We start from the raw sequence: 25,000 nt of genomic DNA on the forward strand, positions 1-25,000 counted from the left end.
ACTGAACCACCGGCATCAGATGTTTAAGGAAATGATATATGTTTATTTTATAAAATGGAGAACAGTTATTCTAAAAATTGTAGTTAATTTTATTCCTGATATAATGAGTTTGTGGATATTTCGTACATTTTAAGTCATTATCTGAAATAACATTTTAAGTTATAATCTGAAATAAGAAACAACCCTTGTCGAGAGTAGTGAAATTCTCTCTCTCTCTCTCTCTCTCTCTCTCTCTCTCTCTCTCTCTCTCTCTCTATATATATATATATATATATATATATATATATATATATATATATATATATATATATAGTATGTATATATGTATACAATACATCAATCTTTCCAGGCTTAACCTATCAGTTGTTGGTATTTTTCTAAACCACTCGCTATTGAGGGGAAGAAGTGAATAAATTTTTCACTTTATTGGCCCGTTCCTCCTCCTCCTCCTCCTCCTCCTCCTCCTCCTCCTCCTCCTCCTCCTCCTCCTCCTCCTCCTCCTCCTCCTCCTCCCAGCAAAGTCAATAAAATTGTCAGTTCCTTGCTATTTTCTCCAGATGAAATTGTCAGTAACAAAAAACAATCTGCAGCATTACAACGATCAAGTAAAACCAACTTTTCAGAATGATTTACTTTTTGTATCCCACTCGAGACCTGTACGCTTTTCTCCTGATGTAATGCATATGTAGTATTGATCATTATTCACCCAGACTTATTAGCTAACGAATTAAGAATCTACAATAAGCATTCACGTTAATTAGTATTACTCGCCAGATGTAGCATGGTGGATTCCATGTTGTGTCAGTGTGTGTGTACACACACACACACACACACACAGGGGTTGGTGGGGGGCCGGCGCTATTCCAAAATTAGCATCTGCTCATTCAGGCGTGATTCTAGCTTTTGAAATAGATTGCAATAAACACTGAAGTAATGAATTTGAATTGTTTCTCTAAGAAAACTGTCTTTTCCTTTATGATAGTGAGAAGAGTATCAAGTGAATAAAGGGTGATACGTAATAAAAATTTTCAGATATTGGAAATAATGATTATAACATCCACGAGATGAACGCGTATATGTTTGAAAATATTCTATCGATCGAATGAAATCAAATAAAATTTTCTCACATTTAAATGAAAAAGTGACAATTATCTTAAATTTTCGAAGGGAAATTCTTTTGACAGCCCATAAACTAGGTAAATTGTTAAAGGTATGACTGAGAAGAGGCCTGGTGAGGACCCATTGACTCTGCAACCAACCGTGAGCTAGTGTGCTTGAACAAATAAAATAAAAAAAACATTTTGTGTTACCGAAGGAATTTTTATCTAGAAATTATAAAGGAATCACTTATAAGAACGCTTAAAGAAAAGGCATTTAAATAAATTAGAAAAAAATTAGATAATTCTGATAAAAACTTTTTATTTAGATAAGGCTGAAGAAAGTGCTTAATTCAAGTACGTAGTCAACAGAAAGCGCTTTGGCAGAGCTACTTCAAGAAAGTCCTAAAATCGAGCTACCAGTGCTAAAAAAAATAGGGTTTTTTCCATTCATAAAATTGCCATTTATAAAACATCAGTGAAGTGAAGAGACAATACTCCACGCAGATGGAGACATAAAATTGGTCGAATGGTCCCTTTGCATTGAAAGGATCTGGCATCTTTGCAGGCAAAAGAAAATTGCGCCCTAGTCTTCGGAGGAAATGATCCAGTTCTCTTTGAAAACGATGAAATCTCAACCGAGAGAGATCCACAGTTGAAAAAGTGCCTGTAATCACATTCTTTTGCAATAATTACTCCTGAGGTTGCTAGCACCATGACAGGGTCCTACACAGATGACCACGGAATTTTGTCAGCGGCGTATATTTCGTTAATAGGTGGCCAATCATTTAAGAGACGCCTCAGTGGCGTGGTCGGTTTGGTCTTGGCCTGCCACCTCGGTGGCCGCGAGTTCAGTTCTCGGGCATTCCATTGACGGGTCAGAGATGCGTATTTCCGGTGATAGAAATTCACTTTCGACGTGGTTCGGTAGTCACGTAAAGCCGTTGGTCCCATTGCTGAATAACAACGGGTTCCATGCAACGTAAAAACACCACACACACCATACAAACCAACCACCTAAGTACTAAACAGACCCAAAGAGTGGCCACCCATTTACGTACTGACCAAGCCCAAATATCCGTGTTGGTTCTCGAAACCCACCTTCTAACATTTCCCCATCTCGACACCGAACAGGCAAAGAGCGAAGCAGACGCGCTGTTGCGACGCTCCTGGGAATATATTGGTATTGTGTCTCCCCATTAGCTTTATGAGCCGTGAAAATAGCCTCCGGAATGGGAACTTGCCGGACAATTACGCAGTTAAAAGATGCCTCTGTGAACGTGAAATATAAGTTGCAGTACAGAAATAATAATAATAACAACAACAGCTGCAATGGCGAACAATGAAATCCACAGTGATCTCCTTGCAGTGCAATACTCAGTGTTACTAAATGTCAAGTGTTCGAAATGTTTCAGGAAGTTCTAGGGTCCGTTTCTGTTCTCATTCTTGACCAGGACATGTTTTGGTTACAGTTACAAGTCGAGGAGGAGACTCCGAAGATCCCAAAGGCGTTTATGTAACTTAAGACATTTGTGTTACGGCGCTGCGCCAAGACTGTTCAAATTATGTTCATCTCTTTGTAATGTGTACGTTAGAGTGGAGTATATGTTAGTGGAGATGATGCTTGCAATATCTGTTACGAGTTCCCACTTCTGGATTTTCCTTCTCCATTTTAAGATGTCATTTTCTTTATGAAGAAATGAATTTAGACGAATATAAATGCGAATGATAGAGGTAATAGTAATACTAGCAACAATTGCGAAGATGATTATAAATATAACGCTATTAGTTTTCGTGTCAACAAGAGTTTATGTCTTAACAGTTTTGAAAACAAGCCAAAAAATAAGGGGATCGAATTCAAAATGTGAATTTACGTAGATTTATGAAAAATATTTTTGGAAAAAGGAATTCAAAGGACATACAAAACGATTTGTTGGAAGTACTCTTTGTTATATGTAAATTATCTTTGGAAAATCTTAACTTTTGGAAACACTGAATTCATGTATATATATATATTATAATATATATTATATATATATATATATATATATATATATATTTCATTCGAGCTACAAATGTCCTTTAATATCTAATTCGCTCTACCTCGGAATTGATATATTTTCATATATGTACCGAAGGGAAATTTTTAGTTGATAATAATTTCGTCCCCTCATGGGATCGAACCACCGTCCAGTTGACGGGAACGAAATCAGGACGGACAGTGACGTTATCAATTCGGCCAACAGAGAGACTATAAGTTTAAATCGATTCTGACCTTACAAATCACCGTCGAACTCGGTGTTTTCGTAATTAGAATCGATATGAAACCCGCAAAAATATATAAATTCCGAGGTAGAGCAAATTAGATATTAAAGGACATTTGTAGCTCGAGTGATTTACATGAATCACGGAGATGTGTGTATATATATATATATATATATATATATATATATATATATATATATATAAAATTTTAGATATTTCATAGATTGTACGATGGTGTCGTTGTATATGCATGTAAAGATTGTATATAACATATGACACACATGACTGCGAAAGCATAGTTTAATGCGTAATATGAACCTACTAACATAATTCATTGTAAACATCACAGGTTAAGGTAAAGTCTGAAAATAGTTTCTCCATCCTCTTTTAACATTCATATACAAAATCAACGATCTGTGTTTTACAGGCAATGTCATTTTTTCTATCTGTATCTGGAACGAACCAAAATGTCATTATACCAATTCGAGCAAAGTTTTGTTTTTGTCTGAACAGCACGTCCTTGTTCGAAAAAGGCGTAGAAAAATGAAAAAATGTTATGATGAAAATGAGAAATAAAAAAAGCAAGGTAAGTAAAGAAATCACTATAGACGATCGTCCTACAACTGGTACCGGTATTGAAGTGCGCTTGGAATTGATAGACTGAAAGACTGAAAATGAATCGGTACCACTTGCAGTGTGTGTGTGTGTGTGTGTGTATGTGTGTGTATAGTTGTGTGCATGTGCATGCACTCGTGTTATAAACTCAGCAATGTAGAGATAAACCTCTGCGCAATGCTGTCTATTCATCATGTACGCGTTCGCATGCTGACACAAATGCTCCCAATTTTGCCCCCAAAATGCAGTGGATGAAATATGCAACGCAGCTTTATTTGCCTCCTCTTTGGAAGAACGGCCAATTAAAATTTTTTTTATTCCTCTGCTTAAGTGGACAGATTTACGAGTAAATGCTCACAATTAATTGGCAGTGCTTTTCGTGGTTTGTACATTATCCATTTCTCCTCCTATCCCTCTGTTCCAATCCTTCCCCCCCCCCCCCCCCACCCCTCATCCGCCCCATTTTTATCCCTTTCCTCTTTAAATGTTGTCATTCTTCCCAGTGCAACTTTCACCCCCCTCCCATTTTTTTTCCAGTGCCCTATTTCTTCTATTTTTCTTACTTCCTATAACTATACCTTCCTTTATTTTTTCCCACCTTTTATCCTCTCTTTCCCAGCTCATCCCTTCCTGTCCTCTTTCCCTTCCCATATCCCTCCTCCTCCCTTCCATTCCTCCCTCATTCTTTCCGGCCCCCTCCCCCATCAACCCCCTTAAAGAAAAAAACTGACATTACTCACACAAAAAAAAAAAAAAAAAACTGACATTACATATTTTCCCCGAAATCAAAAGTTGTTAAGTTTTTATTTTCCAATGTTTTCTTTTATTTTCCGTATTTTCCTTCTTGTGCTCGTCGTTCATTATGCGTAACGAGGCCAATTAGTTCTCGGAAGAGTTAATAAGGAAAATTGAGAAGGGGGCGGAGCGGCGAGACGGGGGGGCGGGAGGGGGCGAAAGTTCCCGTCTCAGATTTTCGGGACGTCGTCGATCGGGAAGTTGTTGTTACGTAAGGAACGTCTGATCGTTAACGACTATTCTGTTAGTAAGAAGAATAATAATCATCATCATTATTTTTGTGGCTGGTTGGTACTATAGATCAAGGCTAGCTCTACGTAGGCCAGCACGTTCCTTAAATGCGGAACGATCTGGTGATTAGAAATTCATTTCACGATATCCCTGTCAGCGCTGAATGACCTCTTGAGTCACAGTGCCCTGACCTTTTGCTTAAATATTTCATTAGAATACTGATCGAGTTATAATACTTACGCCAACAGTAAATTTTGAACAGCGCCTATCCTCACATTGTAACTATACAATTTGTTGGGTCGACATTAGAAACACAGATCTGGAAACCACGCCTGTGTGTGGGTGTCGCGTGGGTAGGGAGACAATTGTAGGGGGGTGGGGGACCGTTGCTTATTGCCTTTTCTCAGGTTACTGAGCGACAGCTCCAGTGAACGAAGGGATAATGGTTATGAATGACTCCATTGGAAATTACTTCTCATGGTGTGGGGCGGTAATTGGGTCACCCAAGAGAGAGTGATTGATTGGTGGTTTTTCTTCTTCCATTAAAAAACAACCATCAGTCGTAAGTGAAACTAGGCTTTTGGAATTTTACCTCACATCCACTAGCAGTTATTTTTACCGTTATGGACATCTATCTGTTAGCGCGCCAGCCCTCGTTGTATTGTTAAGGATAATAATCGGGGTCTAATAGTCATATTTGTATGGTTTATTTCAGAATTCGTTTTTATTTCCTGTATATTATTAAATCATTGTTCAGTTTCTGCAATGCAGTAAGAAACAGCGTTATTAAATGGTCTCTGCTACTACAGCTTCTGTTTTAGAGGGAGAGAGGGTTATCAAGATATTCATAATAGAAACATATTTGTTTTTGAGAGTTTTTGGAGTTATGCAAAATTTATTGAGGATGCTAACTCAACAAATTCAGTTTATTGCTACTCCTGTTTACAATAATCAGTCTTGTCCACGTTCCTATCCACCAAAATGTCGGAGAGAGAGAGAGAGAGAGAGAGAGAGAGAGAGAGAGAGAGAGAGAGAGAGAGAGAGAGAGAGAGAGAGAGAGAGAGAGAGAGAGAGAGAGAGATTAATAACCTTGATTGTAAGGGCGGTTTACATGAATTTTGGGAGGAAAGTCCTGTGATGATTACATATTAAACACGGGATTTATGTTCTGATTGGGAATTAGAAACAAGGAAAATCACGGATGAGAAATTTCTGAGAAGCTGTCATGACTCCTTTGCGGAATTAGTCTAAATTTGTAGTTGACTTTGAGGTTAACTTATCCTGTTAGCTTGTTAAAATTCAAGTTCCTAGGGTAGGGGTATTAACCTTCCAATGAACCACCCTCTTTCGTAAGGGCATGGGGGAAGTCAGGAATGTGTAGACTCTATGTTTGATAGACATTCCCCTGCTAGATTGCTTGATATTCATGCAAACATGATGTAGTCGTCGCAAAGAAAAACCTCTCTCTCTCTCTCTCTCTCTCTCTCTCTCTCTCTCTGTGACTTAATGGCGTTGCAGATATTTTTGCAATACGACTGCAATAACCTCCGGTGGTAGTGTCCCGCGATACCTTCATAAACCATGATAAAAAGGAAAAAAAGGAAATCGGAGCCAGCGATATCGCTTAATATGCAAATTATGGCGCGAGCTCGAGATGGAATGGGAATAACCTTGGTCCCCCCCACCCCCCAAAAAAAAAAGAAAAAAAAATTACAACTCGGGAGAGAAGTCGTCACATTGATATCCAATGGCTTGTATCCAGGGCCATTTTGCATCCCAGATTGGTGTCTTGGGTGTTGAAGGAACCATTTCGTCAAGTCTTTATTCCGGAAAACGAGATGGGGAGGGGGGCGAAGTTGTTAGTGTTGCAGATCCGTGATTTACTCGAGATGAATGAAGTGTAAAGGATGATTTACTGACTCACATCTTTAGTTGCTTTTCTTAACGGTATCTTTACTTATTTACGTTACTCGGGGAGTAAGCCTACAAACTACAGGGTGTCCATAAAGCCCCAGTACTATTCTGAGCAATAAATACTTGTAATGGTACTGGGAGTTTATGGACACCCTGTACTTTGTTGTTGTTGTTTGTGGGGGGTGGGGGTGGAGGTTGTTAGGAAAACGTAAAAAAAAAAAAGTCTGAAAAATGTTTTCGTTGAGTTAAAGATACAGGAAATTTAGGATAGGATACTTATGATTTATGTATTACAATTAAAATGTGAAAAATAAAATGTGCATATTAAACTACAGAAAAATCATTTCTAATGAAACGTATCGTATTTTAATTTTCGTTGGTGAAATAACGCACGATTTGACTGGATTTTTGCACGCACCCCGAGTAAGTTGGAGATCGCAACACGCCTTAGTCCTTGTTATCTGAATGTCGACTAAATAGTTTTCATTTTTTTATTCTATGCCGAATGTAAGAAAGGTCAGCATTTTTGGATAAGGTTATCTAGGGATATAAATAAATGCAGTATTCTTTGTATAGTTCAAATAAAACTTTATCTAAAGGTATTATATGATGCTGGCTTGAATGATTTAGGTATTTGTTTCTTATTAACGAAGAAATAATTGGTGCAGTATTTATTCATAGGAAAAAAAGTTCAAGCGAAGATGCCGTGCGTTAATACCATAAACCAATACGCCTTTTATTTTATTAATATTTTATAATGTATTTATCTTCTTTTTTTTTGTTTTTAATAACTGGTCCTTTGTTCCTGTATCTCATCTCATCTTCTGTTACCTCTTTCAAATGAATTTGAAGTCAGTGACTCCGGCAGGCATGATCCATATGGATAAGGGTTTATCTACAGAATAATAATGACTATAATGTCATCAAATACGCACTGCTTTTACCTAAATATGACATTCACCGGAAATGCTACATCAAAATTGCAACGCAAATAACAACAGTGTCACAGAGGGTATATTCAGTGTTGTTCACCACAATAGCACAAACAAAAAATATTTTGTACATTCTGGGGGAGGAAAAAATGACATATCCTTTGTAATGAAAAGGGTACAGCATTTTTAAATGGTTTTTCGCTCACAATGAGAAAACTCAGTCGGTCGTATTTTTGTCTTTGATAACTGGGTTAACAAACAGGGCTTTGTTGTTTGAGGGTTTGGTAATCAACCAATGTTTTCGTCCTCCACAGAGACCAGGGAGAAATATATCTTATTTCTGTATATTCATACGCAGTGATTTATGAATATACAAAATAGGGTATATGTCTAATTCATATTTACTTTGTGATTATTTATGAATATACCAAGTAGGGTATGTATAATTCATATTTAATTTGGGATTATTAATGAATATATAATGTAGGGTATGTATAGTTCATATGTATTGATTTGTTTATGCGCACGTTTCTTTTGTAATTAAAAATATAACGAAAACGTAATGAAATTTGTTAATAAATACAGTTGGAACTTGTCATTTTGTATCGCAATATTGTGTTTTCGGATGTATTAGAGCATTTTGTTTGATTAAACCCCTAATGTTTATGGAAAAATATATTTATGAATATGTTGAGTGAAACCTGCTCGTTCATACAGGTCTAATTAAAGGAAAGGGCTGTAGTCACAAATTTTATTTATATATATTATATGTATATATATATATATATATAATATATTATACATATATATATATATATATATATATATATATTATATATATATATATATAATAAATAATTATATAGATATCAAGCATTTTCTTCTACCACTCACCGCCTGGAGGCCGTATAAGACTCAGCTGTATCTACAGATATAAAATTCCTACCACAGACGGCCGAATCCAGAGGTCCACACCAGGCCACTTAAAACCTACTTGAGATTATATCCCATTAGGTGCAGAGGAGGAAACAAGAATAGAAAATCTAATTTGTATATATATAATTATATATATATATTATATATATATATATATATATATATATATATATATATATATATATAATATATGTAAATTAATATTCATATTAATTCACGCTTGCTGTTGAGATAGTTATCTTTAGAAATGACAGAAATGAAAAAGTTCATAATTATACAGAACATGAGCTGATTTTAATAAACTCAAAATTTATACATTTTGGATTATAAAAATTGTGATTATGTAATAATACAAAAATATGAATTCTGCACCATTCAAACCCATGCACAAATGATGCATTAAAACAATCTTCAAGATGTATGTCCCATTCATATATAAGATAATTATATTCAGCATTTTCATCGTACTATAGAAGTTTATTGGTTTTTTGTTTTGCAATTTTCAATAGCTCTTGTTTTCTTAAATACATTGCCACGTTCTTATCTTTTCAGGTGTGTAGTGTAAGATTCCTAGCGTGAACTCATTTGCAGCATAATTACTTGGCAAGGTTGGGTAAGGAACTATTTTTTGGCTTATTTTGGTCTCTGAATTTGCATGGAACTTTTATCTGTATTTGCTGTTAGTTATTCTCAAAATTTCCCCTTTCAAACATTTTCAAAAAAATTGTAGTTTTTACAGTTATATTTCACATCATTTCACATCATTAATGCATCAGCTGCGAACTTCACGTATTTCATCTAATATCGTTTCTTTGGAAATCCATCTTCCTATACATTTATAATAACAGTGGAGACACTACACCCACCGTGGCCACAGACAAGATTGTTAACACCAAACCAGCCACTCTCCCATACTTAGCTTCTGTTGTGAAGGAATTATATCTCTGAACAACTACTCTTGTAGAGTATCCCTTTGACGATTACATCGTAAGCTTTTTAGGCTGATGTGTGCATTGTATATACTTATATATGTAGCATTTTAATATTTCCAACATTCATGGGTCAGTAACCGAGACGATGTGACGCCAGTTGTAGTTACCATAAATCAATCAATCAGTTGGATGCCAAGGACTGCTTGGAAGAGCTAGATATACCAGTTTAATCGAACAACAACAATACAGATATAAAGACATTGAAATCTTTGAGGCAATAAGGACGCAGCTGACTAAAGTGGCCCATATTGAATTATTGGAAAGTAGGCCTAAGAGTTAAATACATCGACAAAGTGTGTTTAACGAAGCGTCGATCTTAATGAAGTTTCCCTAATGGTTACTTAAGGGTGGCCATTAGGGGTTTTAAGTAGTGGAACTATAGAATGTCGAGAATGAAGTATAGTTGTAAAATGATTAGAAGGCTTGAGGCGAAGAATGAGGTCTCTGATATTGTAGGTCTAAGGATGTCTGAAATTGGGTTATTTTTAGGCCTATCGAATGAATAAATTATAGGCTTGTAAAAAAATTGAAATATATATCAATAATAATGTGGGATGATTAACTACAGTATCTAGGCTTCTGAAAGGCCTACGCCATAAAACGGTAATGGGACGCTAGGCCTAAAGGAGGGCTTAAAACTTCTAAGAGAGAAGTTAATCAGCACCGCTAAGTTGTGAATGGGGAACCGGATTAGCCAACAGTTTCGTGTGAACCATCACGTTTTAGCGTTTGTATATTGCTCATTTTTTTATTCGCATTTTACTGGTACTATTTAACTTCTCATATTTTCATAGTACTACTTGTAATTTGTCGTTAAACTGACTTATTTCCGGTGTTTTATTCATTTAATTATTTTTTGGGTAAGGTTAAGAATTTACAGTTTTATTTTAATGTATATATATATATATATTATATATATATCATAATATATATATATATATATACTATATTATATATATATATATAAATATATATATATAATATATATATATATATATATATATATATATATATGTGTGTGTGTAGTGTGTGTATGTGTGTGTGTGTGTGTGTGGGACCTCTGTTTAAAAACCTGTCTCCCGTTCCTCACAAACCTCCGCGAGTCCTGGCCAAGTTTTCCTTTGTATACGTCTTGTACTATTTAGCTTTTTCAGTAATGATAAAGTGTTTTGTCTTAAGAGATGTTAAAATGCGAATATTGATAAAAAAAATCTCTTGCTAAACTTAACGAGTGATAATACTATTTTACGCTGCAGCTCCTTTGTTGCAAACACGAGGCAAGTGGCGTATTCAGTGACCCGGAAAAATTCAGATGGACATTGATTGACCTATGAATAGTACTACCGCTTCCAGACCTCGTACTGCGTTCTAATTCAATCTGTTTTTCCCAAAGAACACTTCTTCTTCAGTCCATTCTGTCTATCCAGTATTGGTTATATTTAAACATTTACTCGACAAGGAAGCTGTTTTATCGGTTTGTTTGTTAGGCTTTTTGTTTGTAGTATTACACAAACGTTTGTGAGTGGATTGTTACGAAAATTGTGGGAAGGTGGAATTTGTGACTGAACAGTTTGTACATTTTGGGGGAGGTATGGATCTAGGTGGGGTTTTTGGGGGTTGGGGGGGGTGGGACTCTAGTATGACAAGTAGTTAGTTACGGGCATTGTAATAATTCGTATGTTTTAGGCCTATGATTAGGCCTAGTTGATTATTCGTACCCCTTTATACCAGATCCGATACCCACACCCAATGACAATGCTGTAGCTATATTTGGATCTTGTGTAGAAGAACAGTTACTTATTGTTAATAATTTAATAACACCTTATTCTTATTACCAGAGCAGAAAGACCTTTCGAAGAGGGAGAGAATGGATTTCTGAAATTGACACATGTATCGTATCAAAGAAGCTGGTTAAGTTTATCCCCGATTTTCATGTAATTGATAATGATTTATTACCATCAGATCATGCTCCTATTTCAATTGTGTTGCAACCTCCTTCTGTCTCTCTTGAGTCGATTAAGTTACGAGCATCGGAGCTGGGCATGAATGGAGCGGAGTATAGTGACAATATCAACGACGTGCAATCGACTGACCAAACGGTCAATTCAGTTTCAAAAGATAGACGGTGATGTGTTTCTGACTAAGCTTAGTGGCCACAGAGTAGAGCTAAGACAGAGATGAGGATTATAGATTTGTCAGCCTTACGCCTTGAGCAAACAACTCTATAATGGAGTTGTGCCTCCACTAGTGTATCTCATGAGAATCCTGAAGGAATTTTAATAAATAATGGCCAGAGTAGATGGGATAGATTGTTGGAGGAAAATGACCAGGCTCGGATCTGGGGTGCAATTGATTGGAAAGGTCAAATTATAGAGGACCCAAGTAATTCAGACTCTAAGCCGAGTGATGAGCAATTAAAGAATATTTTGAGCAAATATTTAACCCTCCTAATGTAAAAGCAGTCTTAATAGACGATTTTCATTCAGATGTAACTATACGTATTGGACGATCCAATTACTCCAGCTGAGATACAGACTCAGGTAAAAAGGTTAAAGCCCAATAAAGCCAGTGGACCTGACGGTCTACCCCCACAGGTTTGGTTCAAAATGTTACCGTTTGAGTGGATCATGCTAATTGCTACATTATTTAATAATTGTTTTTGTCTAGTTCTTACCCATTAAGTTGGATAGCAGCAAAGATGCATACAATATTCAAACGAGGAAGTAGGGCTTCTCTGGTAATTTACAGAGGCATTAATGTAATTAAATAGTATAGCTAAGATTTACGATATGGTCTTATGTGCTCGTCTTAGTCAGTGGTTTAAGCCGTGTTGTAGAGAGCAAGCAGGAAGTCAAGCGGGGAGGGGGGGAAGGATGTGTAGAGACAAATAGTAACTGTGAGGCTATTGGTGGACGTAGCTAGGAGGAAGAAATTGAAGCTTTTTGTAACCTTTGTTGATTTTAGAAGAGCTTATGATTGTGAACCTAGACTATTTTTCTGTGCTAAAACGAATGGGATGTGGGATGACTATGCTTTTAGCATTAGTGGCTGTATATCGTTGCACAAATAGCGTGATTGGTACCTCTCTCCTTGATGCTACTGTTGGTGTGCGCCAAGGCTCACCTACCTCATGTATTTTATTTGTTTTTATATGTTAAAATGACATGATACAAATGATAAACGTATTGCCCTTTGGATGGTTTTCTTGCTTGGTTGCATATTATGGTCATGATGGATGACACTGTCCTCCTATCCACTACAAAGGATGGTATGGAACATAAAATAAGGATTTTGTATGAATTTTGTAATTCCTATGGGATGATTATTAATGACAGTAAAACTAAATTTATGGTGATTAATGGTACTAGGGAAGACAAGGAACCCATAATATGTAATTCTGATGTGATTAGTTACTGTAATCAGTACATTTATCTAGGGCAGTCCTTTTACGGATGATGGTTCTCCCACAACAGCTATCAAGCAGCATGCAATAAGTAAAATGTGTCATATTCTGAAATTTATTTCATTTATAAGTAGAACAATGATGTGCCATTTTTAGTTAAGAAGAAAATTTTTTATGCTGCTATTATGTCAACTATATTATATTCATGTGAGTCATGGCTAAATGGTGACATTAAACCCATCGAAAAGCAATATAAATGGTGTATTAAACAACTTTTGGGGGTCAGAAAAACTACTAACTAATGGCGTATGTATGGTAGAACTGGACTTCCGCCGCCGTGAGGGCATTAATCAAATCGAGGCAAAGAAGATTCTTCAAAAAGATGTGGCTTGAAAGGTATAATATGGATGATGACCCTTTAATTCACGCCATGCGAATATTGATGAACTATAATGACTCTGTTTCGAGGTATATACGAAACCTTATCTCTGATAATACTGATGATATTGAGGAAGGAAAATGTGAACTGCAATTAAAGGTCAGAAACTCCAATTCCAATAGGATTGTGTTTCTATAAAACTGTTAACCCAGATTTAGTTTAGTCGTTCATGACATTTATACAAACCAATTAAGACTTAATGAATAGAACGTGTATCATGGACAGAATGCGGTTGAGTGCTCATTCATTGGCAGTTGATACAGGTCGGTGGAACAGAAGAGGTAGGGGCCGTCTGCCGATGGATAGAGGTTGTGTTCATGCGGTGAGGTCCAGACAGAGACTCATGTCATTGAAAATTGTCCACTTTTCGTTACAGATCAGGCAGACGTATAACGTTACCACAGCTTTAGACTTGCTAGTAACCAGAACCGATTATGATGTAGTATGTAAAATTGTACATAAGCTTCTTTCCTTGTATTGAATGTAACACGTTATTATAATGTGTAAAATGTAATTACAGGAACTTGTTGAAGGCGTATCTATCTATCTTATCTATCTATCTTCGTGTTCCATAAACAAATTCCCGAGATGTATGCTAGTGTTATACCAGCCAATTTTTTTTTTTTTTTTTTTTTTTTGTTTTTTTTTTTTTTTTTTTTTCCATGCCCCTGGGTTAGGTTAGGTTGTTTTTTTCTTTTCTTCTTCTCCAGGAAAAGGTAACGACTCTGTTACGTCTCTGTAAATGTGCCCCGTAACAGCGTTCGGGTCTTCTTAGCTTACATTATTCAACGGCGAACACTGGCCAACCACGTACTAGGTGATTTCCTTCCTGTCATTTGGAGCGCTGATCTGACTTGAGACACCTTGGCTTAAAGGCTGTGCTAATCAAATCACATAAGGCTGGCTTGCTGAGAAAGCCCCTTGGGCAGTAAGTGTTAGACATTTGAGTCATCGTAAGGGTTGCATGCTTATTTGGGTACCAGATCTAAAAAGAGGGTTATATTCCAGGAAGATGTCAGTTAAGTTGGCTTAATAACTCCGAATGCCAAAACCTGACTTCGTTGAGATATTAGTCTTATTTTCGTACTAGTTTGAATTCTGCTTCTCGTCCAGGGCCTTAACGGATTTCTTATATGAAATCGTCACTTATCTGAAATGCCTTTTAGTTTTTCATCAGAGCAACTTAGATAAATTATTCTTTTTGACTGATATTTAATCCTTTAGGGTTACAACTGCTTGGTGGTGAATTTCATCCAAAATATTGGGAAATGTGTTCGTTTGCCCCTGAGACGACAATATACAGACCTAGTCCTACGGAGCCTTCTGCTGGGTACAAGTGGTGTATTTCCCCACCGAGACGAATGATGCACATTCATTTTCAGTGCCTGCTTGTTTATAATAGATTTGCGAACTCTTCTCACGAACAGGAGGATCATTGAATTACTTCTTTTGAAATAATGTTGGGTCACACATGTAAATCAAGATAGCATTATGGCAGCGGTAACCCTTTGATCCCCGTTCGCCAGAGTTATTTTTGCTTTGGATGTTTGTAAAGGGTTGGGAAATTTGATTAACTGCGTCAGAACCCTGGATTTGCATTTTGATTAGAATGTTTCACCATTGGATTATTTGTGAATGTTATGCACGTTGGTAAAGGGAGTGTATATTATTGGGGAGAGGTGGGGTGTGTGTGTGGGGGGGTGGGGGGGGGGGTGCATTTTATTCCTGGGATCTATGATGGTTAATCTCGTGTGATGAGGTCATTGATATTCGTTTAGAATTTTTATTTTCATTGGTTTGACGGTTTTTTCATGGCGTCCATGTGGATTCCTGTTATAAATATTCGAAGAGTGCTGCGTAAGTAGACATTATTATTATTATTATTATTATTATTATTATTATTATTATTATTATTATTATTATTATTATTATATTATTATTATTATCATCATCATCGAAGATGTGCTTGAAACTGCAAACTGAATCACAGATTAAGTTAAAAAATGTCGGAAGCTCCCTTTCACAAAGATTATTCCCTTAATGTAAAAAGGAACAACAAATCCACAAGAAGAGACGAATCGAATTTACATATGAAAATCGATGTAAAACATGCAGAATGGACTGAGGACGAACTAAAAAAACGCGCAAACTCAAACCACGGTCTATCACTAGTCCGATCTAACTGCTTGCATTCTGCTGTGGGTCATCGGCTGTCTAGACTCGAGAAGATTCGTACGTAGCCTCGGAATGATCAAGTTTATACAGTATCGAGCAAGGTATAGATGTTCTTTAAGATTAGCCTCATCGAAAGAAGAACTGAAGTACCATCAAATTAGTTTTGAAGTAGTCAAGATGTAGGCCTAACACTTAATACGAAATCTCAAGTGCTTGACTTTTGTATAAGTACTGGCTTCAATGCATGTTTTCTGCAATGTTCAGGTTGCCAGTAAGCAAATTTACTTATCTCGTTAATTACATTTAAGGTTCAGCCTACAAAATGGCATTTTAACAGCATACAAAATGACGTAGGGTTAGGAAAAGTAATTGTGTTAATGTCCCTTAGAATAAAGTTTTAAGTCGAACTAACCGCTACGGTTACGTTCCAGCGAGGCTGCCAATTTGCTCGACGCATCGGTGGTTCAGTGGTAGAATTCTCGCCTGCCACGCGGGAGGCCCGGGTTCGATTCCCGGCCGATGCAATGCCTTTTATTGTTGTTATTATTATTATTCCTTCAGCTGCTAATAGTCTGCCGTAGTTTGTGGAGGGAATTTTGTTTATATTTTTTTCCCCCAAATAAATTACGTACTTGAGGGCAGGTTCTGAACCGTTGTTAGTCGCATGTGGATATTGTTTATTGGAAAAACAAAGTCCTTAGTGCTGTATAAGTAGTATAAACAGGGAGCTCTCGCGATCTTGATCAGTTGGCCTCTTCAGCCTGAATAAGCATTAGAAATAATACTACATGTAGGACATGATCTTTGAACAATGGAAAAACAGCTTATTATTCTTGGCACAGTAGAGGCTGGCATAGCGGTCGTTTTTCCATTTTTCAAAGTTGTCCTAAACGTATTATTATTTCTAAATGTTTACTCAGGCTGAAAAGGCCAACCGATAGAGTTGGCGAATTCCTGTATATACTATAGCACTATACTACATATATACTACTATGGACATTTATTTTTCCATTTAACATAACGAGAAAGTGATACCAACTAATATTGTTCACTGTTAGGTCTGGTGCATTATATCTTCACTATGTATATCTTCATAATTAAGACACACTGGTTTATCTTCATATTTGTTTATTTATTTATTTATGCAATTTATTCATTTTTATATATTTATGTAATTGATTTATTTTATTTATTAGCATTCTGTATTTTAAATCAGTTCCCCCTAACAGCGATATCAGCTGGCCATTAATAACAATCGCACGCCATAGAGTTTAATTTGGGACGAACGGGGCCTATTTTTCAAGCTTAAATGACGCGTGTTGCTAGAACATTTAAAATGAATTCGTCGAAGCGTTTGTTGCTAATGTACTTGTATTGGCGCAGTGATTAATTCAAACCCGGACGCGTATGTTTTTAGGCCTTGATAGGCTTTTTTTTTTTCTGTACAAAAACTAATACTGCGTTGGTTGTGTGTCAAAATGATGCATTACAGGGAGTCTTATAATAGAATGTTTCGTTTTTACCTATTCTCTCTCTCTCTCTCTCTCTCTCTCTCTCTCTCTCTCTCTCTCTCTCTCATGGAAGAACTCTAATGTGAAATATGTATACACACACATATATATATATATATATATATATATATATATATATATATATATCTATATATATATATACAGATAGATAGATATATAAGATATATATACATATATATGTATATATATATATATATATATATATATATATATATATATATATATATATATATATATATATATATATATGCCACGAAGGAAAATGAAACACTAGAGTAGCTGCACTTTCCTTCGTGGCTTTGACCTTTATTTATGCATTTATCACGTTCCAAACTTTCGTGATTCAGTTATACATATATTATATATATATATATATATATATATAATATATATATATATATATGTATGTATAATTTATATACTATAGATACATTTACTATTTATGTATAGTACGAGCACCTCATTTCCGTTCTCGGCAATCATTGTTAGAAGCATTGTTACTGTCATTGTATCTGGAGGTAATAATGTCCAAACTCTGGGTTAAGTCAATCACATCTTCAGGACATTCGCCAGATTGGTAGAGTTGAACAACGCGTAACCTGTACTTAAAATTCGCTACCCAAGGATACTTTACCGCAGTCGAAGTACCTACGCATTACGTATTGAGACTGTCTCCACCTCTGCGAATAAAAAGCGTATAAAAATCACTTAATGTAGACGTCTTGAGAAAGTTATTATATATATCTTAGCTCATTTTTAGAGAGATGTCAGTCACATCGAGAGAGTTATGATTGCTATGTTGTTAGAGGAAATAATTTTTTCGTGATAAGCTTGTGTGTTTTTATTGTGTGGGGTGGGGCGGGGTGGGGGTTGGGGGGGGGGGGTGTGGCGTGTGTAGGATGGTGGTTTGTATATTTCTGGACTATGAAACTAAAAAATAGGTTCTGGTCGTACGTTCAAAGTTGACTAACCCTGTGAAAACTGACTTTTATCAAATCTGCATGACTTCAAGCGAGTCGAATTCCATGTAGACCAGATCGAGCGTGTACGTTTACCGATTACTCTCTCTCTCTCTCCCCCTCAAAACAAGAGGTAATGGTGTAAGACAAGGTGACCACCGAGGCAAAAGTCACGGACATTGTTTGATATGTAATTAATGGAAAGGAAAGAGTTCTAGATAAGTCTCTCTCTCTCTCTCTCTCTCTCTCTCTCTCTCTCTCTCTCTCTCTCTCTCTCTCTCTCTCTGATAGCATCTGGTTTTGTAGAGGTTATTATAAACCATCATTTTGTTTCGAATGTTTGTGAAAGTCTCAGATTATGTACCGAATATCAAAATATACTTCGTAGGCTTATACTCTGACCACGTGCGCCTCTTGTGGTGCACTTTACGGATTTCAGATCCAGCTAACTCTCTCTCTCTCTCTCTCTCTCTCTCTCTCTCTCTCTCTCTCTCTCTCTCTCTCTCTCTCTCTCTCTCTGCTTCCTTCCTTTCATCTTGCCGTCCGATAATTCATCTAATTTATTTTCTAGAACTCTTCATCTTGCTTGCCAACCACTCCAACTCATCATCCCCGCCGTCTTCTGCTCTTAAGTGCTCCAGAGCTTTGCTTTTTTTGCCTAAATTCCAGGATCCATTCATTCATTCAAAGATTATAGACCTTCTCTTGCTGAAATTAGTTTATTAGGGAGCGTTACACAGGTTAGATACGTTGGTTTGAGTTATGTGAATTGAACCGACAATTTTGACAACATAGCCACAGTTGTACGAATGAGCTTATGGGCCAGTTTTGAATTGGTATTTGGCGGTGCTCTGAAGGCCCGAGTTTATTTTAACGTATTTGATGTAGTTATTAATTTAACGAAATTTTTGTTGGTTTCTAGAGGGTTAATGGGAGTTTTCAACTCTGCCCTTCTGTACTCTGTTCTATGGGTCATTTGGTTTTCAGCTCTATAGCTATTTAATTTGGAAAAAAGGGTCGGGTATCCTTTTATTTCGTGATTTCGTCTACTAGTTGAGAGAGATTAATTACCGCCGCCGGTGGAAGTTAATGGCTAATTAACTGGAATGATAGATCCAGTTTGTTTTGGAGTATGCACTTGAAATTTCGGCTTTTGCATTGACGCATAATCACCCTTATTTTGAAGCAATGTTGTCATTGTATGAGGGTGGGGGAGGTCATTAATCATGGTGCTGATGATTTATTTATTTATTATCCTCTCTCTCTCTCTCGCTTGACCATGGCTTTGACAGTTTTGATCGATTATGTTTCCTCAGTAGGAAAAATTGATGTTTATATATATATGTGCGTGATGGTGGGTCCGAATACAAATGGACATCCACACTCATCCATCATATTGTAAATTAATAATATTTTTAATTCGTAAGACGAATGCTTTTTTTTTTTCTTATGGGCCGTTTGATGGTATCTAGATTGAACAGATTTTAATATCCAGAGTCCTTCAAAACTCGTTAAGAACCTGTATCTGTTTTCATCTTCAAAGTATCTCCTTAACTGTGACCTTAATCCTTTCTGCCATTTAACTTCATCATTGCAAATATTTCTTTATTGCTGTTCATTTTTATTCGATATATTATGTCTCGCATCTTTGAGCAGTCTTTTCTGTGAAGAATTGTTGCTAAAGAATTTTAGCTGGTCTAAGCCTGCTTTGCTCTCTTAAAATATACGCTTCGTGCCTTACACTTTCTTCGCAATTTAAAGACCAATGGTTGGAAGAAACTTGGAGTACCTTTTTGAAGCCAAGGGTGGACAGTATGATATATATATATATATGTATATATATATATATATATATATATATATATATATATATATATATATATATATATATGAATAACTTGATCACGAAGTATATAAAACGTGATGCTATGTATAAATAAAGGTTTTTTGCCACGAAGGAAAAAATGAAAAAGCGAGATAGCCAAGTACTTTCGGTCCTGTTCGGACCCAGTACCGAAAGTACTTGGCTATCTCGCTTTTTCATTTTTTCCTTCATGGCAAAAAACCTTTATTTATATATATATATATATATATATATATATATATATATATATATATATATATATATATTATGTGTGTGCGTGTATATTATGTACGCCTGTTTGTGTAGATAAATGCATCATAATTTATCCTTATATTTTTTCTTCCTTACAAGAGCAGTGTTTTCGCCTGTATTAAAATGGGAAATGAACAGAAAAAAAGCGTCTTATCGGCGACGCAGTAATCAAATAGGAAGTCGGTAATTCCCGTATTATTTGTCTGGCTCGAATATATTTTTGTTGACGCTTTCATGTTGATTCCCCCTCGACATGAAAGGGTCATGTGTCTACATTTCCTCGAATAAAAAGGAAATATGGATGCATGCGCCTATTCACCGGAATTTCAAAAGCCGAGAGTTGCTGCGTTTTATTTTTTTTTTTTTATTTTTTTTTTTAAGCTAGATATGAATTGGGTTAATGATGTTGGACGTCGGGTTTTATATTTTGAATAAACGGAGTCTGTTATGCTAGCTTTTTTTTTTATGCTGAACTTTTACTTTACCTTGAAATATTCTTTGGCAAGAGGTGATCTAGATTCAGAATTGTATTGGCAGTTCATGTCTCGTGAGTTACAGGTATCGAAGCAGAATTACATATGCTATTTAATTGAATTTTTATAGCAGTATCTGACCACTGATTATAATATATAATCATCTCAGGTTAATTGAATTCAATATTTGTGTTAATGTAAAAATGAGTTCTGAGCCAAATGATAAATATAATCTATGAAAGGAATTTGTGGGCGGAAAGATTCTTGGAGGGGAAAAAGTGTATTTTGTTAAACAATAAAAGAGGCAAGTAATTTAAATAACCTGGTAATATTTTACTTATTAAAATACCCACGACCTTTAAAACAATATTAATACGATATAGAAATGCATCTGTACCCACTTATGCTGTGTAACTTGTTTCTTCACTCGAAATTTTTTAACCAGCATTTGCATCTCAAGACATCGGGATATTGTATTGCACCACGCCAGGGTAGCATAATTTCGTCCTCTCATCCTCTCTTCCTCTCTCTCTCGTCTCTCTCTCTCTCTCTCTCTCCTCTCTTCCTCTCTCTCTCCTTCTCTTCTCTCTCTCTCCTCCCCTTAGTCCCCAATCCTTAGCAAGCGTTTATTCTTGTAATCTTGTAATAATAATGATAATAATAATAATAATACTAATAATAATAATAATAATAATAATAATAATATTATTATTATTATTATTATTATTATTATTAAACTGTACCAAATTATAATCCACAGTTGAAGTTTATACAACATTGCTTTTTAATTCGGAATAAAACTCTCTGAATTGGCCATTTTGAAAACGTCAAAAAATTCAAAACTAGTAGCTGAAATACGTAGGCATTCGTATATGATTTTATGCGCATTTTTTTATGCCTTACACGCGGAAGGGGAGAGAGAGAGAGAGAGAGAGAGAGAGAAGAGATAGAGAGAGAGAGAGAGAGAGAGAGAGAGAGAGGAGAAGAGAGAGAGAGAGGGAGGGGGTGGGGGGGGGGGAATTGTGGCTTCCTGTAGAATTTCCCTAGAGGGAATATTGGCCCACCTCTCGATAGATTTCGTCGTCGATCTCAATTCGATTATTCAGCGTCTGTGGCCTCTCTTCCCTTTTGGTCCTACATCGTCTTCAATAACTCGAATATTCCCACTCCTCACGTATTTCGAAAATTGGTTGGGCTTCCATTTTTGTGAAGAAAAAAAAATTGGATTTCGTTATGTTTGTGGTTCCATTTGCAAATCTGTAGGTAGGTAGGTAGATGCACTATTTTCATCTTTTTCAATGACAAAAATAATTTCTTAACATATAATTTCATGATAAAATCGGCTGGCTTTCGAAAAAAAGATGAATTTGCTTCTTTTATTAGGTTTGAGTGGTTTAGAATGCAAATCAGTAGGTAATTGCTGTTTTTTTTATATATTTTGTCGTGGCAAAAATAATTACCAAAAATAAATTTCTTAATAAAACTGAGTGGCCTTCGGTGGAAAATGGAATTAGCTTCGGTTATGTCTTTAGTGTTCCGTATGCAAATCTGTACCTACTCGCTGTATTTTATTAATTTTTTCGTAGGAGTAATAAAGAGAAAACTGTATGTCATTAGATTTTATGGATAATGAAGTGAAGGCATTAAAATTCCTATTCAACCAATTTTGTCTTGCCATTGATGTCAGTATTAACTATGTTTGAACCGAATGTGAAAGACGACTAGCATTAAACTGATAAATTCCTCAAAAAAAAAAAAAATCAGAACACTTCATTCATCTACAAAACCGCAAAATTAGCAGCACATTGACGCCTGTTCTTTTCATGGTTCATCTTATTCCTTTAATAATATTTACAGTTAAAACAAATCAGCAGTACTCACGGAATTACCAGAAGCGGTAGCAACTTTTACTTAAACAATCAGTCACATTGATGTTAATTTTGTAAACTGGATTTTGATGTCCTTTTCAACCCGGAATTACTATTATCGTAAACATCCTACATGAAGGTGGAAAATTGCGTTGAGTTGATTTTCACCGCAATGGCCGCTGACACACACACACACACACACACACACACACACACACACACACACACATATATATATATATATATATATATATATATATAGTATATATATATATATGTATATTCTTTTCTGGCAAGTGCTTTTGACTTTTATTCTTCACTCTTCAAGTAATTTTTTATGCCTCCATACGATGCACACGAAGCCTATCCCCTTGTTACTTTGCTATTGGTGTTGATGTTTTTGTTGTGAATTCGGAAAATATCTTGTTTCTTATAGGATACTAAAAATATATTTTAAAATTTGTAATATAATAAAAAAAAAATTCTTTTATCTCGCAGAGAATTGGTATTACAGGGAAACTGCTCTTGGTTTGGTGCTTTTGACTATTGGAGAATAATGTGGTTTTACAGAGAATGGTCAAATTTCCTTAAAACATTCGATATATATATATATATATATATTATATATATATATATATATATATATATATATAAATCTTAAGTTAGACTCGTCCTGCAATTAACAAGTTTTGATAAAGTTAACAACTCTCAATTAGCATTCATAGTTTTATCTAGAAAAAGTTAGTTTTTGCTAGCATGGGGAGAAAGTAGTTATGGCATAGGTTACGTTGAAAAACGTATCGTCTCGATAAGTTTTCTCTAATGAGGTTTCAATCGTAACAGAAAACGGAGCAAGAAATGGGTGTAGTATTATTCAGAGTCGTTATATACGGCTCTGGTATAATGGTATTATTGTCCTCTGGTCCAAGGCCAAAGTTTTGGTCCACTCTTACTGTCTTACATTTCAGTGTGGATACTTTTTCCATCACTCATAGAAATATGAAAATTCTTGGAATCTTGCCGTAGGTGGTCAAAACAGTATTACCGCGCAAGCCTTTACCCTGCGTCTATTTGTGTGAACATACAAACGGTGGACGTGCATTTGAACGAACATGTGTTTCCCTATATCCTTGGGTTAGACTTACGAATAGGTTAAGAGTAACTGCTCCTTCGACTTTCTACAAAACCTTGTAACATGCATGAATATCTTTACCAGTCGTCCAGTAACAAAGATATAATGATTATATGAATATTTGTTAACCCTCATGCAGTCCATTTTCGAAATCTTGGCAAAATATAAACAGGTTTGCTACAGTGTACTACAAGGTTCAAGAGTGTTTTTTACTAATTTGCTTAATATATTACCCATAATTCTGAGCTTGTACATTATCTAATCAAATAAATAATTACTTGATTCGTATTTAATTAATTCAAATCTGGTTCTGAAAGGTGCTTGTAGCTAGTATGAGATATTTTAAATGTTTTTGGTGTTCATAGTTGCTTTTTTTTTTTTTTTTTTTTTTTTTAGAATTAGTGTTGTAATGTCTGAGGTTTTTATGAAGAAAAAGTTATCTTGGGTCGAGATAACTCCCATTAACGGAATTATGAAAATAGAACTGATTAATACATTTGATTCGAGTCTAAAACTTAACGAATAATGTAATGAGAAGTTTAGTAAAATTATGGGTTGGATGTATCGTCTCAAATGTCACTTCGTATTTTGACAGGTGAAATCGAAATAGTCATATTGAAAAATTTTTAGGATGGAGAGAGAGAGAGCGAGAGATGGAGGAGAGAAAAAGAGGAGAGAGTAGGAGAGAGAGAGAAAAGACTATAACGAAGCAAGAGTTCAGAGATGCAATCATCGATAAGAATCTATATTAACTCGACTCCTCCCTTCCCCTTTCCATCCCCCAACCCACCCTTCGCTCCTTTAATATAAAGATCAATAAAAGAATCTGTCTAGATTTAAGCCGGCAATTATACTCTACAAAAATGCCAAGAACTTTTTCATACCGTCGCTACAGAAATATTGTAATAAAAATCTTTTTTCTTAGTTACCTTTGTAAAGTTGCAACGGACAAAACTCCTGGAGTTTTACTTCGGGTTTTTATGGGAATCATTTTGCCGGCATTTTATTGCCTTGTCTTTTGATATCCGAGGATGACGGCCGATAAATTGGCAGACCGTTTTCAGATGAATTTTTTTTTTTTTTTTTCACGCTGGAATGGGAACTATGAGAAGTTGCTTTTAATTAT

At 35.7% G+C, this 25,000-nt stretch overlaps 1 protein-coding gene and 1 non-coding gene across 13 annotated transcripts in view; both read left to right on the top strand.

Moving 5' to 3' along the window:
- Positions 1-25,000, top strand: part of LOC135199317 (ras-related protein Rap-1b-like) — a 653,366-nt gene that overhangs the window by 491,836 nt on the left and 136,530 nt on the right. Inside the window, exon 1 of one of the 12 annotated variants that reach the window (XM_064227251.1) lies at positions 9,380-9,398. The exons of 10 other annotated variants lie outside the window; for them this stretch is intronic. The gene's annotated coding sequence lies outside the window, so the exon portion shown is untranslated. Of the gene's footprint in view, positions 1-9,379; positions 9,399-25,000 lie in introns of those variants that run through there. One more of the 12 variants, XM_064227304.1, reaches the window with a different exon arrangement.
- Trnag-gcc (transfer RNA glycine (anticodon GCC)) lies at positions 16,248-16,318 on the top strand. The gene has a single exon. It is a non-coding gene; the product is annotated as a tRNA-Gly (tRNA).

This window comes from Macrobrachium nipponense, chromosome 23 (genome assembly GCF_015104395.2).
Source record: "Macrobrachium nipponense isolate FS-2020 chromosome 23, ASM1510439v2, whole genome shotgun sequence".
Taxonomy (NCBI): domain Eukaryota; kingdom Metazoa; phylum Arthropoda; class Malacostraca; order Decapoda; family Palaemonidae; genus Macrobrachium; species Macrobrachium nipponense.